The 24,233-nt window shown below is 42.4% G+C and overlaps 1 protein-coding gene, 1 long non-coding RNA gene and 1 other non-coding gene across 10 annotated transcripts in view; 2 read left to right on the top strand and 1 right to left on the bottom strand.

The window, feature by feature from the left end:
* Positions 1-1,674: 1,674 nt before the first annotated feature.
* On the bottom strand, positions 1,675-6,468 carry LOC120380616. Of its 5 annotated transcripts, none has more exons than XR_005587839.1 (5): positions 6,376-6,468; positions 5,109-5,357; positions 4,554-4,728; positions 4,275-4,475; positions 1,675-2,577 (listed from the first exon to the last, which is right to left on the bottom strand). It is a non-coding gene; the product is annotated as an uncharacterized LOC120380616 (long non-coding RNA). The 5 variants fall into 5 exon arrangements; XR_005587840.1 differs by lacking the exon at positions 6,376-6,468 and adding an exon at positions 6,227-6,348; XR_005587841.1 differs by lacking the exon at positions 6,376-6,468 and having other exon boundaries at positions 4,554-4,731; positions 5,109-5,587.
* On the top strand, positions 6,069-6,140 carry TRNAE-CUC. Its single transcript has one exon. It is a non-coding gene; the product is annotated as a tRNA-Glu (tRNA).
* A 295-nt stretch (positions 6,469-6,763) lies between the features above and the next one.
* Positions 6,764-24,233, top strand: part of DNAJC5 (DnaJ heat shock protein family (Hsp40) member C5) — a 56,529-nt gene continuing 39,059 nt past the window's right edge. The window contains exons 1-2 of one of the 4 annotated variants that reach the window (XM_039498484.1): positions 6,764-7,147; positions 18,233-18,279. The gene's annotated coding sequence lies outside the window, so the exon portion shown is untranslated. The remainder of the gene's footprint in view (positions 7,148-18,232; positions 18,280-24,233) is intronic. The other 3 variants (XM_039498482.1, XM_039498483.1, XM_039498486.1) reach the window with 3 other exon arrangements.

Below are 24,233 nucleotides of genomic sequence, written 5' to 3'. Positions count from 1 at the left end.
GACATTAAGAACAGGAGGACTTGTGGCACCTTAGAGACTAACAAATTTATTTGAGCATAAGCTTTCGTGGGCTACAGCCCACTTCATCAGATGCATAGAATGGAACATATAGTAAGAAGATGTATATACGTACAGAGAACATGAAAAGGTGGAAGTTGCCATACCAACTCTAAGAGGCTAATTAATTAAGATGAGCTATTATCAGTAGGAGAGAAAAACTTTTGTAGTGATAATCAAGATGGCCCATTCCAGACAGTTGACGAGGTGGTGTGAGGATACTTAACATGGGGAAATAGATTCAATTTGTGTAATGACCCAGCCACTCCCAGTCTCTCTTCAAGCCCAAGTTAATGGTACACCTCTACCCCAATATAACGCTGTCCTCGGGAGCCAAAAATCTTACTGTTATAGATGAAACCGGGTTATATTGAACTTGCTTTGATACGCTGGAGTGCGCGGCCCCGCCCCCAAGAGTGCTTCTTTACCATGTTATAACAGAATTCGTGTTATATCGGGTCGTGTTCTATCGGGGTAGAGGTGTATCTAGTTTGCAAATTCCAATTCAGCAGTTTCTCCTTGGAGTCTGTTTTTGAAGCTTTTCTGTTGCAAAATTGCCACCTTTTAAGTCTGTTACTGAGTGACGAGAGGTTGAAGTGTTCTCCTACTGTTTTTTTTAATATTATGATTCCTGATGTCAGATTTGTGTCCATTTATTCTTTTGCGTAGAGACTGTTCAGTTTGGCCAATGTACATGGCAGAGGGGCACTGCTGGTGTTTTCTGAGGAGTGGTTTATTTTGAGCCATTGTTCCATTTCTTCCCCTCCCCCAACAACTCCTTTATTAATCTAAATCAATATATTCACACAGTAAACATCCCAATAACCAGGTCACCATACAGTATTCATAAATTATTACAGAGCAGCATCACTTCTCTCACTCACTCTCAGGGGTGGGGTGGGGGAGAATCTCCTCATTCCCATTCCTTTGGTTTTTTAAAACATGATTATTGTTTCTTGTTGCTCTGAATTTTTAAGTGCTTCCATTTAATGGTCTGCATTTTAGCTCGGGTGGATATGTATTCCCAGCAAAGCTTGTCAGAGCCTGGGGCTAATGTTACCAGGTTCGATGCCTTTTAGTTTCAGCTGATATTTCCTCCCACACTGATGCTGTTAACTGTACAGCAGTGAGCCTGCATCTTAGACCCCCTTCTACTGCGGAGAAGGCGCCTCTTTCACAGCAGTTGCTATATTTTTTTTCATTGCATCACTTCACTGTTGTAAGGAAAATGTTCATGGTGCAAAACTCTGGGACCCAATCTAATGTGCAGTATTTCTGACGCACCTACCATTGGGGCATTAGTGCAGTGGTATCTATTTACTGTGTGCCCCTGGCCAGGAGTTGTGATCTTGGGCCTCCATCAATGCAGCTAGAAAAGCAGACAAGATTACAGTAGTTGGATGGAAAATATTTTAGCTCCCTGCCCCTGCGAAGATCAACAACTCACAGAACAAAGATGTATCAAAGATTCATCTCAACCAGGAGAAGTAGGTACTTCAAAAAATGAACAAACAAACAAAAAGTTGCAGTGTCTGAACTGAGCTTTCATAGAGAAATAACTCAGGAGAGCCAAGCTTGGCCTCTTCCCTGTGCCAGTATGAAATGAAAATTCACAGTGTTGAAATGCAGAGTCCTAGAACCAGGAGTTACTACACGCATCCACCAAGGGCTGCAGAGATGGGAAACAGGAAAGTGAACAATCAAAGCAGGGTATGGCTGGATTTCCAATGGGCTGGTTTGTAACTTCAGTTTTCAATAAATCATCCCATTCTGAAAATATTTTTAATTAAAACACAAGGACATTAGTAATTTATAAACAAACTCCACCATGTATTGCAATGGTCCCAATAAAGCAAAACGCAGACCAAGAAATCTGATTTTTCTTTTCTTTTAACTTCCAAGTGTCAAGTCTTCTGCAGGCAGTGGAGATGATAAAAATGTACCTAGGCCCTTACCCTCAACGTGGTGTTCAGTTTTGAAGGACCAGAGTGAGGCACAAAAAACGATTTGGAGACATCACTGAGCCATGTCTATTAAAGGGTAGGAAATAAATAAACCAATCCCCTTACTAGTCTGGCTAGAAGAGGACAGGGGGATATGACTGTTGTATATAAAATAGTGACGGTTACAAAGGCAGCCAGCCCTTTTGCTCCTCCTGTTTGTCTGATCCCAGCTGCTGAAATTAAAAGGCAACAAATTCCAAGCAGCTAAAAGGAACTACTTTTTACTTACACAACATGCAGTTAAGGTGTGAAATTTACTACTCCATGCTAATGTTAAAGCAAATATTGTTTGAAAAAAGAATTTGATACAAATAATAACAGCAACTCTATTTTAGACTAGGGAGAACAAAATTAGAGGCCATCCATCTTCATGCTTCAAATGGATCAGGAATGGGAGCAAGGCCGAAATTAAAACTTCTGCAGTGTAAGCAATTTGGAGCAGGATCACATCTTTGTTTGTACAGGGTTTGTTTCCCCTAATGCACTGGGGACCTCATTCTGTTGGAGTCTCTGGATCCTATAGGAGCAGAAATATCATTGAATAATAATGAAGTATCTTCCATTCAGGAGCAGGCCACAGTTGGAGACAGGATGGACCATGTATCTGTCCCAGCATGTGATCAATTCAAGGAATACTAATGAGTGTGTATAGGTGTCTCTTCACTTGCTTGAAGCACTATAAGGTGACAGAGTAGCTCAATTCTGCTTGGTGGTTCTTCAGTGCATACCAGGATAATGGGCATTTGCCCATTGATGTATTGAATGAATGACACTACTGCAGTATAACAGGATTCAGCCTGATTATTCTGTTAGTAAATGCATTATACTATATTTCTTAAAAAGGTGGGTCAGAGCAGTCAAATGGAAAAAAAGCCAGTTAGAACTGTGACAGGCCAGAAGCTGTGCTAATGCATATAATGTGGAGATGCCAGAAGGCCCAGATATCAGAGAATCAAAGATATATAGAATTTGAAAGGATCTCAGGAGGTCATCTTGTCCAGACTCGTACTGAGGCAGGAACAAGTAAACCTAGACATAGGTACCAACTTCCCCTCTTTCCCATGGATGCTTGACCCCCTTCTGCCTCTGGCCCTGCCCCCACTCCACCCCTTCCATGAGGCCCTGCCCGTGCCCGCCCCTTCCCCAAAGTCTCTGCCCCTCCCTGCCCCTATTCTAACTCCTTCCCCAAATCCCCGCCCTGGCCCTGCTTCTTTGCCTCCTCCCCTGAGCATGCCATGTTCCCGCTCCTCACCCTCCCTCCCGGAGCATGCTAACAGTGTGTTTGGCAGCGGACGGGCAGGAAGTGCTGGGAGGTAGGCGGAGGAGTGGGGACGTGGTGCACTCGGGCGAGGGGAGCTTGGCTGCCGGTGGGTGCAGAGCACCCACTAATTTTGCCCTGGAGCACCCACAGAGTTGGCGCCTATGAAGCTAGACCATTCCTGACAATTGTTTGTCCAACTTGTTCTTAAATCACTGGTGACGGGGATGCCATGAGCTCCCTGGAAGCCTATACCAGAGCATAACTATCTTTATAGTTAGAAAGTTTTCCACTATATCTATCTAAATCTCCCTTGCTGCAGATGAAGCCCATTACTTCTTGTCCTACCTTCAGCAGACATGGAGAACAATTGATCCCCGTTCTCTTTCTAGCAGACCTTAGCGTATTTAAAGACTGTTATCGGGTCCCCCTTCAGTCTTCTTTTCTCAAGACTAAACATGCCCAGTTATTTAAACTCTCCTCCTAGGTTTTCTAAACCTTTTATATTGTTTGTTGTTCTCCTCTGGACTCTATCCAGTTGTCCACATCTTTCCTAAAGTAGCACCTAGAACTGGACACAGGACTCCAGCAGAGGCTTAACAATGCCTAGTAGAGTGGAGGTACCTCCCATGTCTTACAGTCGGTCCTCCTTTAACACATGCCAGAAAGATATTAGCCTTTTTAGCAACTACATCATAGTGTTGGGCTCATATTCAATTTGTGCTCCACTACAGCCCCTATCTCCTTTTCAGCAGTACGACTGCCTAGCCAATTATTCCTCATTTGGTGTTTGTGCATTTGATTTTTCCTTCCTAACTGTAGTGTTTTGCACCTTTGCACTTGTCTTAATTGACTTCTTAAGGAGTAATAAAGGGCAAACTGGAACTGAATGGGAAGGGTGTTGATATAAAATAGTAAATAAAGCATATTCCAGGAAAAAATAATCTTCACTTTACCTGCTCCTCTACTGTGTTCTCCATCTGAACTCCATATGACGGTGGTGTATGGTGAATGCTAAGCCATTAAAGCATACTTAAATGGAACCGGTTGGTGTGATTTTGGGAGGCGGCTTGAGAGTGATATGTATATATGTCACTGGCGCCACATCCTCCATCAGGCAATGCCCCACTTTGAGGAGAAGCGTCTTGCCCTTAAAGCTAAAAAGGGAGAAAGAAGGAAGGAAAAAGAGAGAATTTCTCCCAGCAGGCAGCTGACCCATTAGGAAATATCTGTACCTATGGGGGGAAGATCTGTGGTTCCAGGATCAGACTCCTGAGTCATCTCAGGACCCATATGTAAATCTGTGGTAGAGATCATCCTCGAATTGGGGATCGCCGATGATGATCTATCTCACTGATCTCATTTCTCAAAACTGAATCACTTTTGCTCAAATTCAAAAATATAAAATACCTGCTGAGACAGAGAGAAAGCATGAAATATTAGTTCCAAACAGTTAAAGTTTGTCAAAGTTGAGACCAAGAACTTAGCAAGACTCAGAATGGGACTGGATATTTATATGGATAACAAGAATATCTAGAGCTCCTATAAATTATGCTAACAAAAATTCTGGAAGGGATATTAATCTTTGTGGTTCGGGGCTTAAACCGATCTCTATTAGAGATTAAGAAAAGATCAGTGTGGGGGTCTGATTATCCCACATCTGCTACTGCGGAGTTCTTACACCTTCCTCTGAAGCAGCAGGAATGTGGGGGGCAGAGGCTGAAAAAGGACAGGGCAGAATGGGGAACAAGGGAGACAGCCCCAAACAACTGCTGCCCCACCAATCTCACCTTGGCCTGCCCACTCAGGGTGATGCCCCAGGCTCTGCCTCTCAGCAGATCCTACCCTCTTTCTGCCAGGTACTGACTCTTCTGTGCCCGGCTCTCCCAGCACCACAGCTGCTCCTGACTCCAGCTCAGCCCCACTTGCTTCTGGGGCAGCATCAGAGGAAAGGCTCCTGCCATCCCCCTCACCTTCTGTTTGGCTGGGGATGATGGCACTGGTGACTTTTTCATTGCTGAGAAATGTCAGGCATGGAACTGCGGAGAAATAGAACAAATGACTACTACCAGTAACATGCTGGCTGGGCATTTTTAATATGCACGTCTGGCTGGAGGATCTGAAAATGGTTGAAAGGAAGGTGCTGCTCTTTGGAGCATTCAGTGTATCATTATACATTTCAAGTATCAGGAGGTAGCTGTGTTAGTCTGTAGACACAAAAACAACAAGGAGTCCGGTGGCATCTTAAAGACTGACAGATTTAGTTGGGCATAAGCTTTCGTGGATGCATGGATCTGAAGAAGTGAGGTCTTTTACCCACGAAAGCTTATGCCCAACTAAATCTGCCAGTCTTTAAGGTGCCACCGGACTCCTCATTGTTTCTATTATACATTTTACTTATTTAAAAATAATGCATTGATATAGCACATTAAATGTAGGCTGAGCATTCAGTTTGCTATGTTGTACTGCAGTTAGACCCAGGCTATTAGAGAGAGGAGGTAGGTGAGGTAAAATATCTTTTATTTGCCCAACTTCTGTTGGTGAAAGAGAGAGGCTTTGGGGCTTACACTGAGCCTTGCTTCAGGGCCTGCTCCAAAGCTTGTGTCTCTCACCAACAGAAGCTGCACCAATAAAAGACATGACTTCACCCACTTTCTCTCTCTCTCTCTCTCTCTCTCTAAGTGCGTTATGAAAATGAAAGTGAAACAATGATAGGAAGTTAAGGATGTCTGAGCTCTCCTGCTCAGAGCTCCCTGGTGGTCTAGTGGTTAGGATTCGGCGCTCTCACCGCCGCGGCCCGGGTTCGATTCCCGGTCAGGGAATGTGGTTTTTTTTTTAAGGGTCTCATTCCAGCCGTCCTACTTTTAAAACCCAATCGGTGGCACTTGTAAGGGGCGCAGCAACGCACTGATTTGCCTCCTTTCACCCTGCTGTTTCATCCCGGCCGTTAGCGTCTGGTGCAGCGCTCAGAGGGGCTGCTCCTGCCTCGACCGCCGAGGCTCGCTCACAAGAGCAAGGGGCAGAGATGGCAGCGGCCAGAGGCGGGGTGATTTGTACCGGCTCCCGGTGGGCTTCCCCGTAGCGCCCTACGCCCGTGGCGAGGGGGCTTGGCAGGCTGCCAGGGGCGAGTCCCGCCGCAGCCCCCCGTGCCCATCGGCCCTGCAGACAGAGCAGCCGCTGCAGCCCGCCCCGGTGCCCCCCGCAGAGCCTGCGACGCCCGGCGGCGGGGCAGCCGCCCCCTCGGGTCTAGCCTCTCCTTGAAGGCGAGGCGCGGCCACGCCGTGACACGTTCCCGCCCCCCCTCCTGCGCCTCTGTCATTGCTAGGCGACGTCTGACGCGCGCCCCAGCTGGTCCCCGTCCAGGTGTGTTTCCCCGCAGTGACACGCCGGAGCCCCGCCCCTTTCCCGGAGCGCGGGATGACCGCGCGCGTGCCCGGGCCTGGAGGCGCGGGGACTCCCTCCCGCGCGCGCCCCCGCCCACAAACCAACCGCCCCGCCCCGCGGGAACGTGGCGCGCTCGCGGCCGGGCCAGGGAGGGCGGCGTGCTCGGCCCCGCGGAACGGCGAGGGGCGCGTGTGTGAGCGCGCACGCAGACTCCCTGTGCCCGGCTCCTCCCCTCCCCCTTTCGCTCCGGGTCCTGCTCGCTTGTGTCGCTTGGCGGCGGCGGCTGGGGCTGCTGAGGAGACGCCGCCGGAGCCCGGGCCGGCCTGTGAGGAGGAGCCGCCGCCCCGCCCCCTCCGGGAGACTCAAGAGCCGCCTCCGCTCCCCTCGCCCGGCGACACCCGCTCCCTGGTGCTGCCCGCCCACCGGCCCGCTGCGGAGAGCGCAGGTAAGGGAGGGGAGGGGCAGGGTCGGGGAAGGGGGGGGTCGGTCCGTTCGCCCCACCCGCCCGGGTCTGTGGCGCCTCAGAGCCTCGTACGCACCCAGGGCCGGCTGGAGGCCAAGATGGAGCTGATGCTGCTGAGGGGGAGGGTCTGACGCTGCAGCACAGCGCGGGGGCAGATGGAATGGGGGCATGAGAGGGAGAGAGCCGGGGGCGTGGGGGAGATGGCATGGGGGCGTGGGGGCATGGGGAGATGGCATGGGGGAGAGAGCCGGGGGCGTGTGGGGGGATGGCATGGGAGGAGGAGAGGATAGAGTAGGGGATCTCATTAGAAAGGGGAATATCCCTCATCCCACCCCCAGTTGCCACCACCTTGCTTTCTATGATGAAACAGAGACAATTAAACATTAGGTGTCTTTGTATTTGGGGGGGGGGGATTAGCTGTTGAGGGCCACTATGTGCGTATGGGGACAAGGGATCATCTCAGTTTGTCATAAATGCCACATAACTACAGAGCCTGTTCACAATAAGGTATTAGACATTATGGACACTGTATTTTCCCTGGGAGCCTCTTGCTTTGGAGGGTGGTGGTGGGGGGGAATGAAGAAAGCCCAGCTTCTCCTTCCCTCCTCCCACACTTGCATACCTGGTACCATGGGGACTTACAGTGTGCTTGTGTCCTCTGTCTTTGGACTTCAGAATAACAGTAAAAAATCCTCAAAGACAATATAAATAATAACTTTGCACTTAGGGCTTGTATTAACTGAGACTCATAATGACAAATGACAGCTCAGGGGATTTCAGATGTTGTCTCCCCCTATGTTGCTGCTTGGGATTTTTATAATTAGTGGCTGCTCAGAATATTACACACTTGAGTTTGGTTAAATGATGCATTAAGAACCAATGGGAAACCTAGTCTTTGAAACAGGAATTTGGAGAGAGGGGAGAACTCATTTATTTTGTGCTGCTTTTTGTGATGCTTGAATGAAGAATATTTGACTTCAGTGGCATTCTGTCTGGATGTAGTGATGTGGATGAAGTGGATGGGGTAGTCAGTTTACTAACATACTTTGTTGTTTTGCTTATGCTTTAGCTATATCTTGCAATGATATGCATAGTAACACAAGGCAGTTGGTTTCTTATTGGAGTATAATGTACAGATGGAGTCATTTCTCCCTCAGAGAGAGAGTTGAAAGCCATCCATGTCTGATGCTGGCGCTGTGTGACACACAAGGAGATTTTCAGCTTTTGTATCTTGCTTGTATTTGATTCAGTGAAGCATCAATCTGCAGAGTGTGCAGAAAGTCATTGCTATGGGTTTGTCTGTGTGTATTTAATGCTGTCTCTGAGGCTGTAATCTGTAATAAAATGTGTATGCCAGTGTGAATGACAAATTCAAAATATCTTCTTGGAGAAATACACAGATGAGCCTGAATTTACAGTGGATGTCTCTCTCTTCAGTCCATGGGGGTGTGTTGTTACTACATTTCTTTTGGGAAAAGAAAAAGTGAAATTATAGTATATCTGACATTATTATAATCTGCTACCATTGAAGCAAAAACTTGTAGGTTGGAGCAAACTTAATGGTTGGCTTTGGCAACATTTTAGCCATCTCATTGGGTATATTAAGCTATGATAAGCATGCAAATCTAAAAAGAGCTAAGAGTGTTTTATTTCATGTGAAGTGCACTTAGGCAGGTCAAATGGCTATCGGATATTGTCGGTTATGCATAAGAAGCATTTGTTTTAGATTTGTTAAGCAATGGAGAAATTCAATTAAACTGTAAGAACAAGCTCGTGTTTTAATAGCCACCATTCAAACTGCCCAGGGTCATTGTGTACATATATTTTGTTGTTAGAAGTGGCCTGGTCTTAGACTGAGTAGCTAGTGCTGGGGGATAGATGCCAGTGATGCTGATGAGCGGGCTCTGTAATAATTATAACTGTGCTGCTTTTCTTAATGCAAAGCTGAATCTGGGAAGAAATCATATCTAATACACAGAAGGTAGAATTAACTTTAGATTCCCCATATGGTACCTTAAGAAAGCAGTGTAAGGAAACTTGTGCTACCTATGTCCATGGCGTACTTGTTCTGTGGATAAGTAGGTCTTTGGGCTTTAGGATTGTTGATCTAGCACCTTTTTCTGAGCACTAAGTAAATAAATATCTTCCCCTTCTTTGCATATTTCATCTTAATATTAAATGTAAGCACAATGGGAGCAAAAGACTGTTTATGGTGGTGGTGGTGATGAGAATAAAACTACATGTTTTAGATGAGTCACTTTAGTCTGACACCATTTATTTTCTGCTACATGTTTTTGATACATCATATTTGGTAAGTCATAGGTAGTAGTGTCCAAGTATCTTGAGGCCCCCACACAGAGGTGACCTGAGAGCATGGTGTATGTGTGCTCTGTAGTTTAATATATGTGTTTTATCAATATGTGCCCGAAAGAAACAGCAAGAGACAAAACACACTTTACTAAGTCATTAATATGCCTTGGCTGAGCAGGGGTCGGAAGGCCTTTCAAAAGAGTATGACTAATCAGTGCATCTCCTGCAGTCTTTCATAGTTAAAATACCAAGAAACCTATATTCTGATAAGTTAATGCACTTGAGTTACAAAAATAAAGTACAGTAATTGGGGTAATTTCACTGAGTTTGTAAATGAGATGGTGAGGCTGTCATACCAGAGCAGTCACTGGGGATTCATCACCCAAAGATGATTAGCAGCCAGTCAGATAGTTGCTCAGAACAACTGATTGATCATTAAATTACTTATTGAATGGGGCCAAGATTTTCTTCCTGTATCTGTATTTAAAGCATTTATAAAGTCATCAGTGGGAGCTATTGAGTGCTTAGTAGTTTGGAAAATTAGGCAGGTACCAAAAATGTGATTTTTGGGGATCCTAGCTTTAGGTTTCTAGTTTTGAAAATCTTGACCTAGTTGAATTATTGCAATTTAACCTGTTCGGCAAATAGTATTTCTGATTATTGATGCTTGTGCCTTTGATCATCATATTTACCTACTTTATAAACTTCAAATATAGGTAACAAAAATCATAGCCTCATAAAAACGTAGGGCTGGTCATGTAATGAGAGGTCATCTAATCCAGACCTGTGCACTGAGGCAGGACCAAGTAAACCTAGACCATCCCTGACAGTTGTTTGTCAAACCTGTTCTTAAAACCCTCCAGTAACAGGGATTCCACAGTCTCCCTTGCAAGTCTATTCCAGTACATAACTGTCCTTATAGTTAGAAAGTTTTTCCTGATATCTAATTTAAATCTCCCTTGCTGTGAATTAAGCCATTACTACTTGTCCTACATTCAGTGGACAAGGAGAACAATTGATCCCCATTCTCTTTACAATATCCTTTAACATATTTAAAGACTAATCAGGTGCCCCCACTCTCTTCTTTTATCAAGACTGAACCTGCCCAATTTTTAAAAAACTTTCCTCATTGGTCAGGTTTTCTAAACTTTTATCATTTTTATTTCTCTCCTCTGGACTTTCCAGTTTGTCTGCATCTTTCCAAAAGTGTGGCACCCAGAATGGGACACGGTACTCCAGCTGAAGCCTTACCTGTACTAAACAGAGTGGGACAATTATTTCCTGTGTCTTACATACTACACCCTGGTTAATACACTCCAGAATGATATTAACCTTTTTTGCAACTGCATGATGTTGACTCATATAATTTGTGATCCACTATAACCCCCATATTTTGTTCAGCAGTATTACTGCCTAGCCAGTAGTTCCCCATTTTGTATTTGTGCATTTGATTTTTTTCCTGTCTGAATGTTGTACCTTGCACGTGTCTTGATTGAATTTCCTCTTGTTAATTTTAGACCAGTTCCACAATTTGTTGAGGTTGTTTTGAATTCTAATCCTGTCCTGCAAAGTGCTTGTGACCCCTCCTAACTTGGTGTCATTTTGCAGATTTTCTAAGCATACTCTTCACTCCATCATCCAAGCTGTTAATGAAAAAACTGAATAGTACTGGACGCCTGCAGGACCCCACTAGATACATCTTCGGTTTGACAGCGAACCATTGATAACTGCTTTTTGAGTATGGTCTTTCAACCAGTTATGCACCCACCACATAGTAATTTAGTTTAGATCACATTTCCCTAGTTTGCTTATGAGAATGTCATGTGAGACTGTGTCAAAAGCTGTACTAAATAAAGATCTATCATATTTACAGCCTGCCCCTTACCCCCTCCTCCCTGGGGAAGCAACAGTAACAAAGAAGGATATTAGGTTGGTTTGGCATGATTTGTTCTTGACAAGTTGTGTTGGCTATTTCTCTTAATCCTGTTATCCTCTAGGTCAGTGGTGCCCAAACTTTCCTGTTGTAGAATTTGATTCTACACTTTTTCACATATAGTGCCACTGTCCCACAAGCATAACCTGTTCTGTCCTTTTGATATATTTTGTACCCAGGTATTACGTGTCCCATTGATTATCCTCATTCCACCAAGTTTCTGTGATGACTATTATATCAATATCATTTAATACAAGGCACTCTAGTTCACCCATCTTATTATTTAGATTTCTAGCACTCATATGTAAGCACTTTAAAAACTTGTCACTTTTTAGCTGTCTGCCATTACATGATGTAATTGAATGGGACTTTTTTTCTTTTGACTGTTTCTCATCAGATCCTACCTGTATTTTATCATCTTCCATCCTCTGTCTCCTCCTTATTAGGACATAGGGAATCTCCATTTATAGATCCTCCCTTAAGGGATGTCCGAACCACATGCTCCTCTGCACCTGTTGGCTTTTCCCCAGCCCTTAGTTTAAAAATGATGATGGGTGTTTTATGAGTTCTGGGCAATTTATTAAATTTGTTCATTTAATCGTGTGCATAATATTTTACATTTTATAGTAACGGTTTGTTAAGCACCCAGAGATTAGGATCAATTTTTAAATACTGGTAATCATAATAAACTAATTGGTTTTAATCTGAAACTTGATTTGGGCCACAAGTGACTGTTTCTTTATGTTTTGCTTACCCATTAATGCTTTACAGGGTTGCACCATTATGCTTTTGGGGTCAGTATAAAGGCAGGTTCAGATAAGGCTAAAGGATTGTACTTCTATCCAGAAAACTGAAACACATGGACCTCTCCATATTAATCAGTGTTCCTTTGGGAGCTATCCAACACAGAATAATGAAAGGATAGCTGGTTTTTTTTCTCCTAGATCCTCACTAATTGTCTTCATCCTCTTCACTTTCTCCTGTCTCCTCTTCAGCTGGCTGAATAGGTGAGTGAGTAGCACCAGGAAGAGGAATGTATTTGTAGGGGACAATTGCTACTGTCTCCCTCCCCCCGAGGAATGAAGGTTTCAAAAACTGGTTGGGTCTTCTGTTTGGCAAGGTGTTTTCACAATTTGAACCCAAACTTGTTAACCTTAACAGAAAGAAGGCACAGAGGACTAAGATTTCACCGGTATTTATCTTGTGTAGGCGCAGGTGGATACATAATTATCTCCTGTGACTAACACTAGACTGACTGGTCATATTACTAATGCGTAGGTGATTGGATGAGAACCTGCTCAGTGCTGATGAGGAAGGCAAAATGCTCCATTCCTCCCAACGTGGTCTGGCGGAAAAATGCCTTTCTTACCCCAAATGTAGCAATGAGCTGAACTATGAACATGTTAAAAGTAATCACCATAATTAATATTGCTTATTTCGGAATTCTCCAGATTAAGTGTGTTAATTGTATGGCCATGTACAGTGGCTAATAGCAGTCTCTTGTAAATAAACTTTCTGAGCATCTTGGTCTGGTGAGATGCAGAAAGTCTCCGAGTCTGCAAAATGAAACATTTTAAGAAAAAGGAGTCTGGGGAGGATGTGGTCTATGAGAGAGTCTCTCCTGCATTATCATAGCATGGAGAAGGTTGGTGAACCTGTACAGTAAGGGATAGGATTTTAGGAATTTAATTTGCACGTTGGTATAGTATTAAAACTAGTAAGAATAGCAATGAATGATAGCTGTAGGTAGTCAATAAAATGAACACTAGATGTGTGTGTATATATTTTTTTATTTTACCAAACTGCATTATGGAATATCTCAGAATAGATTACCAGCATATGGTATCAGATATTCACCGTCACTTTTCTTTCCAGGGCAATATAGTAATTCTTGCCAATTTATTCAGTGTATTTTTCTGCTGATGTTTTTGCTATTGTTTTGTTACAAAATATGAAAGTCAGACTTGATGATGTGTGATTGGCCAACCAGCATGTTTTCTTTTATCTTAAATGGTGGCAAGAAGCTTGAGGCTGACTATACTTTGAGATTGCTAGATTACTATGTTTAATTTAGGATTTCACTTTGATCTTTCAGATTTCCATAAAAATATGTGAAGAGCTCTGATTAGAAAGGATATACCTTTCATTACATTGTGAAATATTTTATACTTCATCTGCATGAAGGAAAACTAGATAAACTGCTGTATCCTGTGTGTAGCTACATCCCAAATAAATACCAAGGATTGATTGTGTGCTTTTAATGAAGTGATGATAGTAATTTTCATTATGTTTTTTGGTAGCTGTTTCTCGAACCTTTTGAAAATTTAGTATAATTTTTTGAGAGCTTTGCCCATTTTTCTCACTTCAGTATCCCTGAATTGGCGTTTGTCTTGGATTAGAGTGAATGAGGCTGCTTGTGAATGTTTAAAGTTCCCATAGTGGCATGTCCTCCTTGTCAGTTATTGCTAATTGGACTTACCAAAAATAAATTTTAAATTAAAATGTGCATTTCTGAAGTCCCTCCTGGTTTTTACAATAATACTGAAACTTCTATGATACCAGCATGGTGGACAGTCCAATATCTCATCACAGATGTGTTTTTCTTCTAGGTTTAATGCTTGGAAGAAACAATTTTAAACATTATGTATACTGAATTAGTGTTAAGTGTATGCTGGAAAGTGTGCACTTTCAGAATGCTGCACCTGAACAAAATAGTTTCTGCTTGCTATCAAAATGCCTGTATTGAGTTGCTTAAAGAAAATCTGCAGGGTAATTGGTATGCCACTGCTCCCTCAGTTGTTTGAATTAGGTCAAGACAGAGTGTGGAGAACATCATAATTCAATGTTCCCTGGCTCTGACCATGTATTTCAAAGAGTTTAGCAGTGCTGAAAGCTTTTTCTATTCACTAAGTATATGCAAGTAATAAATTGTAGTAAAGTTGCATTGATGAACCACTTTGACATACTGCAGATATTTTCACTTCCTGTTTACTGTAATAATTACAAACTAGCATTCAACCTGATTGTATTCCTGATCATTAATACCACTGTTATAAGAAGCAGTAAGACTAATTTTATTTCCCACAGTGTATGTCTTGCTCTTGATGATGATTTTAAGCCTTCATCTTAAAGGGTCCCTAGCAATTTGAAAACTAGTCATTTCAAAAGTTTACAATAATTTCAGGTAATACCCCTGTGTGTGAGTCCCCCTGCTAACTTTTGTTTACAATTACACTTCTCAGTTGTCTTAAAATACTCTTTTCTCACTTCTTTCTGGATAAAAACCCCACACAAACAGGGGAAGTGATGTAGGCCTATATCAAGCAAAGAACTTAAGCATGGGCTTAACTTCAAGCAAGTGGGTAGTCACATTGAGGTCAGTTGGACTACTTGTGCACTTCAGTGTAGACACTCACAATGGCAGTGGGAGGGGTTCTTCCATCAGTGTAGTTAATCCACCTCCCCAAGAGACACTAGGTAGGTCGATGGAAGAATTCTTTTGTTGACTTCATGCGTCTACATCAGGAGTTTGGTCTTCTTAACTGTGTCACTCAGGGGTGTGGATTTTTCACACCCCTGAGTGACATAGCTGGGTATAATTAATTTTTGAGTGTAAACTTGGTCTTATTGTTGGTATTTTAACAAGAGGAACAGATATCTGTAAATTTTGCTTGACTGACTTTTTACCTTAATGATGATTATCCATTGACACCTGGCTGGAATCTGTATTTCAGGTGAGCTCTTGAGATTTAAAAGTCAGTTTCTGAGGGCTGGTTGACATTGAAAACTTACATCAGCATATCTGCCTCTATCAGGGGCATGAAAAATACACATCTCTGAAACCTAATCCTTGGTTTAGACAGTGCTAGGTGGATGGAAGAATTTTTCCAATGACCTAGCTGCCACTTCTTGGGGAGATGGATTACCTACAGTGACGGGAGAATCTCTCCCGTCACTGTAGTGAGTGTCTGCACTGAAGTGCTACAGTGTTTTAAGTGTAGACCTACCTTGAGTCTGTATGCTTAGGTGGATCTCATGCAAAGACATGTCATGTATAATTTCCTCAAATCAGATTAGGAAGGAATTTGTAGGAAAACAATTTTGTACCCTCCAGGTTTCTTGGTTTTCTGTTGCTCAAGCCTTACTTTGAGAAGCTAGGTGCCACTCCATGTGTAGGCCCATTATGTCAAATCTCCACTGGATGAGTGGGCTGCATAAATAACTTAGTTCTGCTCCTTTTTTTATTCTAAATAAGGTTATTGCATGTTACAAAAACAACGTAGGTTTCCTTAGTTGCTTCAGAAATACTAAGATGTACTGCTTTATTTTTTGTGTGTCTTACCAAAGGACACTGCAAGCACGAATCAAAAAGATGGAGTTGAAAGAAATTCTGTTATCAGAAGTAATAATGAGCATTCTGGGGTGTGTTTTGCACCTATTACAGGAAAATACCCAAAAAACAGAATTCTAAATAATTTTCATATTTGAAATTTGTCAGTAAAAATAAAATTTATGATGAAGCACATATTATTCTCAAGATGTTTGGTTTTATTAATATAATCACTGACAAAAACAGTCTGTTTTATTTTTTAAAAGTCTTTAATTTTTGGCTGTATTTTTGTGATGGGTTGGATCCCTGGGGATGTCACCTGATGTGCGGAGATACCACTAAGTCTACCTGTTCTGCAAGCATGGGCCCCCTTTAACCTGTCTTGCTGAGCCAAGCTATTAAAGCCTCTAAAACACACACATGCAGGGCCACACCCAGCTACAGATCAGCTCTGGGAAGACTCAGCTTCAGGGACTTGCTCCAACACTCTTGTGCTCACTCCTTTTAACAGACGCAAACTCAAAGATTTTAATAAATCCGCCTCCTCCCTCAATGTGGAGGAAGGTATGCACAACTTCTTGCCCCCAAGTTAGAAATTACAGAAACTTAGTTATATTATAAACAAAACAAATTTTATTAACTATAAAAGGCCCATTATAAGTGGTAAAAGGGGTAACAATCAGAACAAAGCAGATTACCAAGCAAATGAAATCAGACATGCAAACTAAGTTAGTTTCACTAAAGAAATTGGTTACAAATAGTATTTCTCACTGTAGATATTGTTGCAGGTAGGTTGCAAAGTTGCTGTGGTTCAGAGTTCCAGTTATATTCCTTTTCAAACTGGTCCCCTGTCTCAGTCTGGACTCCACCCCCCACCTCCACCCCGCTCTTCCCTTCAGGTGGCTTTTGCAGTCTTTCTTCTTGGACAGGTAGGCCATGGAGAGGAGGAGTTTGGTTTACCTTCCTCCCCACCCGTAAATAGGATTTATGTAAGGCAGGAATTCTTTGTTTCCCAAACTTGACCCCACTTCCCTTACAGGAGAAAGTTACCAGAAGTCCCAGATAATGTTAGTATCAGGTGACAAGACCACCTGACTCTGTAGTATCACAGTGTCCATGAATCATTGGCAGTATGGAGCTTCTGCAGGAAGGCCAAACTTTTCACAGTCCATTATTCTCACTGATGGGCCATCCGCCCTGCCTGGCTTTTCCATTGTTGTACCTGAAGAGTTAGCAGTGGGCGTCAACTAAAGTAGCATAGTTGGAATACAGATACATAGTCAATATTCCTAACTTCAGATACAGAAATGATACAGGCATACAAATAGGATAATCACATTAGTAAATCATAACCTTTCCAATGATATCTCACAGGAGCCATCTTGCATAATGTATGTTATATTCCTATCATAAGCATATTTTCATAAAGAATACGGAATGATGTCACATTTGCAACAAAATATTCCCTTTTACTCTCCGTTTTTCATATTTTAACATGAAGCCAAATGCTATTTTCTGTCTTAACAGTAAAAGAAAATCCTGTTAATTGATATCTTGTAACAATATTTCTCCAGGCTTTGACATATTAGACATTTGACCCATACTCTGTAATATATTTGAGCTTTTGCAGATTGGAACACTCATCAAAAGATTTTTTGCTTTCAAATCAGTTGATAATGCCATAAGAAGAAACGAAACTGTAGGTAAATAGGAAAAGTTGGTGTTTATTTTTGCTTTTTAACCATTGAATCAGCTGTTTGCAGAAAAAAAATGCTGACATACAAAAATTGCCCAGGGCAGTAAATAGAGAGAAGAGTTTATATAACTATCTAGAAATGTGTCAGGTACAGGAAATTCATACTGCTAGTACTTAATAGCCTCAAGATGCGTTTATAAATTAAAATTACAGCTATCATAGCTAAAAGGGACTGTTGTGATCATCTAGTCTCACCCCTTATATAAGGCAGGCCACAGAACTTTCCCAAAATAATTCTTACATCTTTTAAAAAAAAATCACAGTATTTTAAGGTACTGTGAAGAGTTAAAGCAAATCTTTATAAGGCTAGGGGAAAAAAGCATGTTAGAGGATTTTTGTCCTTTTCCTCCTCCATAGTCATGGATTCTGTAAATTTTCCTTGGTTCACAGTTCTGATAGAAACATGGGATAAGTGCTGTCAGCAGACAAATTGAACATGCAAGATCTTGCTCAAATATTGTACTGGAGAGTAGCAATCTACTTTCTGCGTGGAAGGCATGTGATGATCAAGAGATCTGAGGGGCAAACAAAAATAGCTAAATGTTCACGTGTCTGTGAAAACCCGCAAGGAGCTCTTGCAGTCAATGTAAAATCACCATCTACATTGCCTTCCGGTATCCTAGCCCTTTGTAAACTGTAAGAAAATGTCCCCTCCCTAATTACTAACAAACTAGATTTCTGGTTTCACTTCCTTATTCCTGACCTACTGTGCTTTATTCCCTCTGTCTTATCCCATAGAACTCCTGATTTCCATTCTCTTGTGGGGAAGAGTTCCCGTTATACTTGTAAGTACCATTTTGCTACAACACTTAGTTCATGATTTTAACTTGCAAAGTCTGAGTAGGCAAGTGGATTTTTGTCAATCATTGCTTGAAGAATAATATGTTTACAATTGTACAATACATAAAGTATTGTTGAATTCAGGGATTCTGGTAACAATATAAACTGTGAGCAAAGTTAACTTTTCTTTTTTGTTCCTGTCACCATATCTCTGAGAGAATTGTAACGTTAATTTGTGTACATTTGAAATGATAAAAATCCAACTTCTCTCCTTCCCTTAATCTCTTGCTGTCATCTCATGTGCACCTCCCCACCCCAACCTCCTGTGTCCTGTCTTATTTTAAACCATGTTCCTTTCCTTATTTTCTTTTCTTGGTACCCTTTACTATAGTACCTTAATTGTCCCTCCTGAGTGGTTTTTTTTTAACAAATCCTACAAAAGAGATTTCACTCACCCTGCCACGTGACAGCAAGGAAGGAAATGTTTAAAAGAAAAAAAAATTAATGTGAGGTTGTGTAAAGATACTATTGTAAGAGGGATAGTAGGGGAAAGTGGGTTGTGCATTGCATTTTTCCCTCAATGTGTTCGGTCTGTCTCATTTTCCCTCCTTCCCTAGTTTGACAGTTTGAATTCAGTAATACTTCTGTGGCACCTTTCATTTGGGGATCTGAAAACATTTTACAAACAAATTGATGTGGGTTCTCTGGAGGTAGTGCTCTTCTTGGGATTAGCAGTAAGTTAATATATAGGGGTGATGCTTGCTTCAGTGGAGAGCAGTATGGTATGAGGTTATAGGATGCTATTTATGTTCTAGTGTTGGTCAACACCAAAAAAGTAGATACAAAATTTCGCTCTCACTCAAACTAGTCTCAAAGCAGTCATTATTTTGTCAGTGTGTTCTCCCGTTTTCTTTAGGGGAAGAAAAGTTTACCTTTAATAACTTGATACCTTACAGTACTAAAACCAATATAAATTGAGAATGGGAGTGACTTGTAATGATGCAGTAGAGTAATATAAGTGCTCTTATTATAAACCCCTGAAGATTATTTTAAGTGTGGTTCTGCTCTGAAAACTGAGTTTATAAAAGTGGACTCTAAGGGTTCTCCATTTTACTGTCCCAATGATTTCTATATCAGATTTGATCATTTCAGATGCAGAATATTTTTTCTAACTACCCAGCTTGCAGACTGAAACTGGGATCTGAAATTCAAGATGTGCTATTTCTTGATTATCACCAGTAATAAAGATTCTCAGCTACACCATTGCCTTTAATTTATGCCCTTTGTTACATTGTGAAACACAGTTGCCGTCATTTTTTCTCCACGCACGTGTCCCCTGGTCTCTGCACTTGCCAGGCGGGTCTTTGGTGACCTAGCCCTCTGGCCGAGTCGCACTCTGTCCATGTGTGAAACAAACAAACTCCTTCCGGGGTATACAGTCCAAAATGTCCTGCAGCCCTCCCTGGGCTCAGTCTTTAACCTATCACAGTACCCTCAGTTGGTCCAGCTAGGTTGCAAGGTTCCTACTCTAGTACTGAGCAGCATCCCTGGAGAGTCCTTGCCTCTACTTGAGGCCTCAGTGACCCCAGCCTTCGTGCTGAGCCACCCCGCTTGGACTTGCTAACCAAAGCTCCCTGCTAAGTCAGTCCCAGTAGTGTGGCTCCCTTCCCCGGAGTGCCACAGTTCTAATTCCCTTCCTTAGGGTGTAGCCACTTCTCCCCAGTGGTTGGTGGGAAGGGGGCCTGTCCCACCTCCTGCTTCGGGTCCTAACCCAGGGACCCGTTACGTATAGCAGCCTCATACTGTGTCCCTTTACTAATTGCTGCTCTGTTTCCCTGGGCTACTTCCCTACAGCCTGAGTTGAGTCCTGGCAGCGACTCAGGAGCTCCTTCATTGCTCCCTCCGGTCACAGCAGCCAGCCAGGAGCTATTCTTGGGCTCCCCTGGTCTCTGCCAGCAACTGATCTGTCCAGTCCTTGCAGTCAGCCAGGAGCACTTCTTGCTTCCCTGATCCCTGCCAGCAGACTGAACTCACTCTGGCCCTGCAGCTCCTTTTTATACGAGCCTATGGGCCCTGATTGGATGCTCCCTGCAGCCTCTTTCCTGATTGGCTGCGTCTCAAACAGCCTCTATAGGCAGCTTGGAGGACCCTCTCTACTGCCCTTTTCTGGGGCAGGTCATGGCAGAGTCCTCAAGGCCTCCAGCAGGGGGCTCAGAGCCTCGTCCATGCCATCACAGTGTCATAGGTGACATAATCAGATCTAAAACATTTTTGAAGATCATCTGAGTTACAGCAATTTGGCTTATTATGACAGACATAATATGCAGATATTTTTCAATATTCAGCATTTTTCAGTGTTTCCTTGAAAGCAGTTTTTTGAAGGATATGAGAAATATTACTAAGTTTTAAAACCTTTTTTACAATAGTGATGGCTCTGTCTTGGTGGGGGGGTTTTTCCAGCAAGGAGAAGAATGTCTTAGTGACTTCTGTTGAGCCTGTGATACTTGACTAGCAGAGAATGGCAATACTTGATATCCTTACTCCAGTGACTTGTGATCTGGAGTTGCTTCATCTCTGCTTCCTTAGGTCCTTGCACAGAGCAACTGACCTGCCTCAACAGACAGAATACATATTATGTTCCTTAAATCTGTTAGCCTCATGGCACTTAAATGTAATCTGAAAAGCGGGTGAAAGGGTTGAGCTTTTTTTGCTTATTACATTTAAAAAGTCTTCAAATATATTTGGAAAGTCTTTATTTTCTGTTTGTTTGTCTTTGCATGAGAAATTCAAGTCTGGTCTTTTCTGGAAGTCTCTGTAGTGCCTAGAGATATAGTGAAATTGTGACATTACAAGATCTGGGAGAGTGAAAATTGAGAGGATGGGTTTTTAGACATACTGATCAAAACTTAGATTTTTGGTATTTGTTAACACTGGTTAAGTTGAGCAACTAACATTTTGGAGAAAGAAACACTTCAGCATTCCCACCCCTTCATTTAAAGTGTGAGAATTAAATATACATCCTCTGAGACCTTTGGGAAGACCAGATTTGATTTACCAGATATTTCTGAGGTAAAAGAAAGTGGGTGGAACCCAAACAAAAACAAAAAACCAAACCCACACTTTTAATTCCATCTATTAATCATGAAGAAGCAAAACAGAAAATAAGCCATATTTTAAAATAACCCTTTTGCAGACCGTCTTTAAGATTGTTGAAAATGCAACTGTTGTTCAGAAAAATTGACTTAGTCCTGCCATCTAGGAATCATTTTGACCGTTGCCTTTTTACAACACAAACTGCTTAATAGTAGTTATGAAATAGGAAATGTTTGCGTGAGAGAGGGAGGGCGGGGGCAAACTCGTGGTCTGTACATGAATAGTTGTGGTAGATTCCTGGTGACTTCTTAAAGACACGTAAGCTATTCTGTTTTTAGAGCTGGTTTCTATGTGAGGGACCAAGTTACCAGACGGAGAGGGGTTGGACGGTGAGTAGCTTTTCCTGAGTCCACGGGTTGTCTCTCTTTGATCTTGTTGTATCAAGGGAGGATCACTACAGCCTATCATCTCATGTGGTGGGGAGACGTTGTATAGGCCAGCATTAGGGGAAGTAATTGCTTGCATTGCTCGTGCTTAAAATTGGCTCTGTTGGTCTGAACATAAGAACATCAGAATGGACATGCTGGGTCAGACCAATGATCCATCTATCCCAGTACCCTGTCTTCTGACAGTGGCCAGTGCCAGATGCTTCAGAACCAGTGAACAGAACAAGGCAATTTATTGAGTGATCCATCCCCTGTTGTCCAGTCCCAGCTTCTGGCAGTCAGATGTTTAGGGACTCCCAGAGCATAGGGTTATGTCCCTGCCCATCTTGGCTAATAGCCATTGATGGACCTGTCCTCCATTAACTTAATTTTGAACCCCATTATAGTTTTGGCCTTCAAAACATACCCTGGCAATGAGTTCCACAGGTTGACACTGCGTTGTGTGAAGTAGTACCCGGTACTTCCTATGTTTGTTTTAAACCTGCTGCCTATTAATTTCATTAGGTAACCCCAGATTCTTGTGTTCTGTGAAGGGGTAAATACCACTTCCTTATTCACTTTCTGCACACCATTCTTGATTTCATAGACCCCTATCACATCCCCCCTCAGTTGTCTCTTTTCCAAGCTTGAACATTCCCAGTCTTTCTAATTTCTCCTCATATGGAAGCTGTTCCACACCCATAATCATTTTTATTGTCCTTCTCTGTACTTTCTCCAATTAGAATATCTTTTCCTGAGATGGGGTGACCAGAATTACATGCAGCATTCTTGATAATATGTTGAACTGCTCAAGAAGGGACATCAGTATCCCAGAGGGTTCTGATGGATCTTTTTCTTGCTTTCTCACATGTCAAAGTAGTAAGGATGTGTGCTCATATGTGTGAAGGGAAGTGCAGAACTGAGTGTTAGAGAAAAGAAACTGAACACGAAAAAAGCTAATTCTTCACAAAGAGGCTTTCTTTTTTGAACAGTCATGGTCTTGACTAACCTCCTTACATCTGTTACCAATAAGATCTTGGGTAGCTACAGCTGAGAATTTTAATATTTCTATTTTTACTGTTTTGTATGATTTAATTTCTTCCTTTCCTCTCAGCTTGATCAATGAAAATAGTCTAGTCAGTTTTGCTTTCAGCTTCTCTTGCACTAGTTCTGCAGTGCTCAGATTGAAATGGTGCAAGGCAATGTTTGGTGGGGAATGGGAAACCAAAAGCCTGTTGCTATTGGAATTAGTAACTAAATCATGGAAACATTTCTTTTGGGTTTAAGTTTTGTAAAAATAAGCTTTTACATAAGAATCTAATTTTTGGGCCAAATGTGAATTGACAGGATCCCTTTGTTTTACGTTTATAAAGGCCATTTAGCATTATTTGGGTTTTTTTGTAAATCCACCTTTTCAGTAATTCTGTGTTACTTTATAGTACCTGCAATGATTATTTATGAAGGCAACAATTATTTATGAAGGCAGGTAAAATATTTGTTTCTTTTTTCTGTTCTCTATTACTGTAGGAGGTAGATAGGGAGGGGAATTTCCAGTAAATCTGTGTCTTTCCTGGTGAAGTAATTGCTGTTACTTGACAGACCATCTTTAATTAAAGGATGTGTTAATATCCTGGAATATTATGACGACATTATTTTTTTCTTAGTCTGCTCTGGTGGTGGTGAATTTTCTTTAAATTTAGCAAAGGAGCTGAGTTTATCCTGTTCTTCTTCTTCTTTTCCTTCTTTCTTCTACTACTACTTCTACTACTACTACTACTACTACTACTACTACTATGGTCTCATCATGGTCCCTCTATTTTCATCACAAAATTTAACACAGTGAGACTGTGTTGAGAAGTTCATGACCAGAATAGTAGGGTTGTTGTAGATCAGGATTTAAGTGGAGGATGTCTGTTGCAGCCATGTCTGGCTCAGTCACTGGCATTCATTTCTCACTTTCTGTAACACAAAAATAGTCTACGCATTAATGTTTAAAACACAAACTTCAGTTCAATCTGACACTTAGGTCAAACAGTTAGTGGCTTGAAGCACAATGCTTCACAATACTAGTATCCCTTTGGTTAAAAAGGAAAAACCGTTCTCTACCAGGTGGCTTGGAGGGCGGGTGGCCTAGTGGTTGGCACGCTTGACTTTCTGCTCCCTGTTTGGTTGAGGAGCCTCAGTCTTTAAGGCAGCGGTGGGTAGGGAGACCCAGGCCCTCCCTCTCCACTGGGTCCCAGCCCAGGGCCCTGTGTGTGTTGACCCCTGACCCTTGTGGGGTCCTGTTCAGTTTGTGGCATGGCCCCTCTAGTCCAATTTACTGGGTGTCTTGTCTCCCATAGCACCCTTTCATGGATCTTGGGCAGTGCCCTGCCATGGTCCCAGGCTCCTTCGGGCGGGCAAGTTGGTGAGGCCAAATCCCACAATGTCTCTGAGCTTTT

Source organism: Mauremys reevesii, linkage group 13 (assembly GCF_016161935.1).
Source record: "Mauremys reevesii isolate NIE-2019 linkage group 13, ASM1616193v1, whole genome shotgun sequence".
Lineage (NCBI taxonomy): Eukaryota > Metazoa > Chordata > Testudines > Geoemydidae > Mauremys > Mauremys reevesii.
The sequence above is the reverse complement of the archived record's forward strand: the minus strand, read 5'-3'. Positions and strand labels throughout refer to the sequence as shown.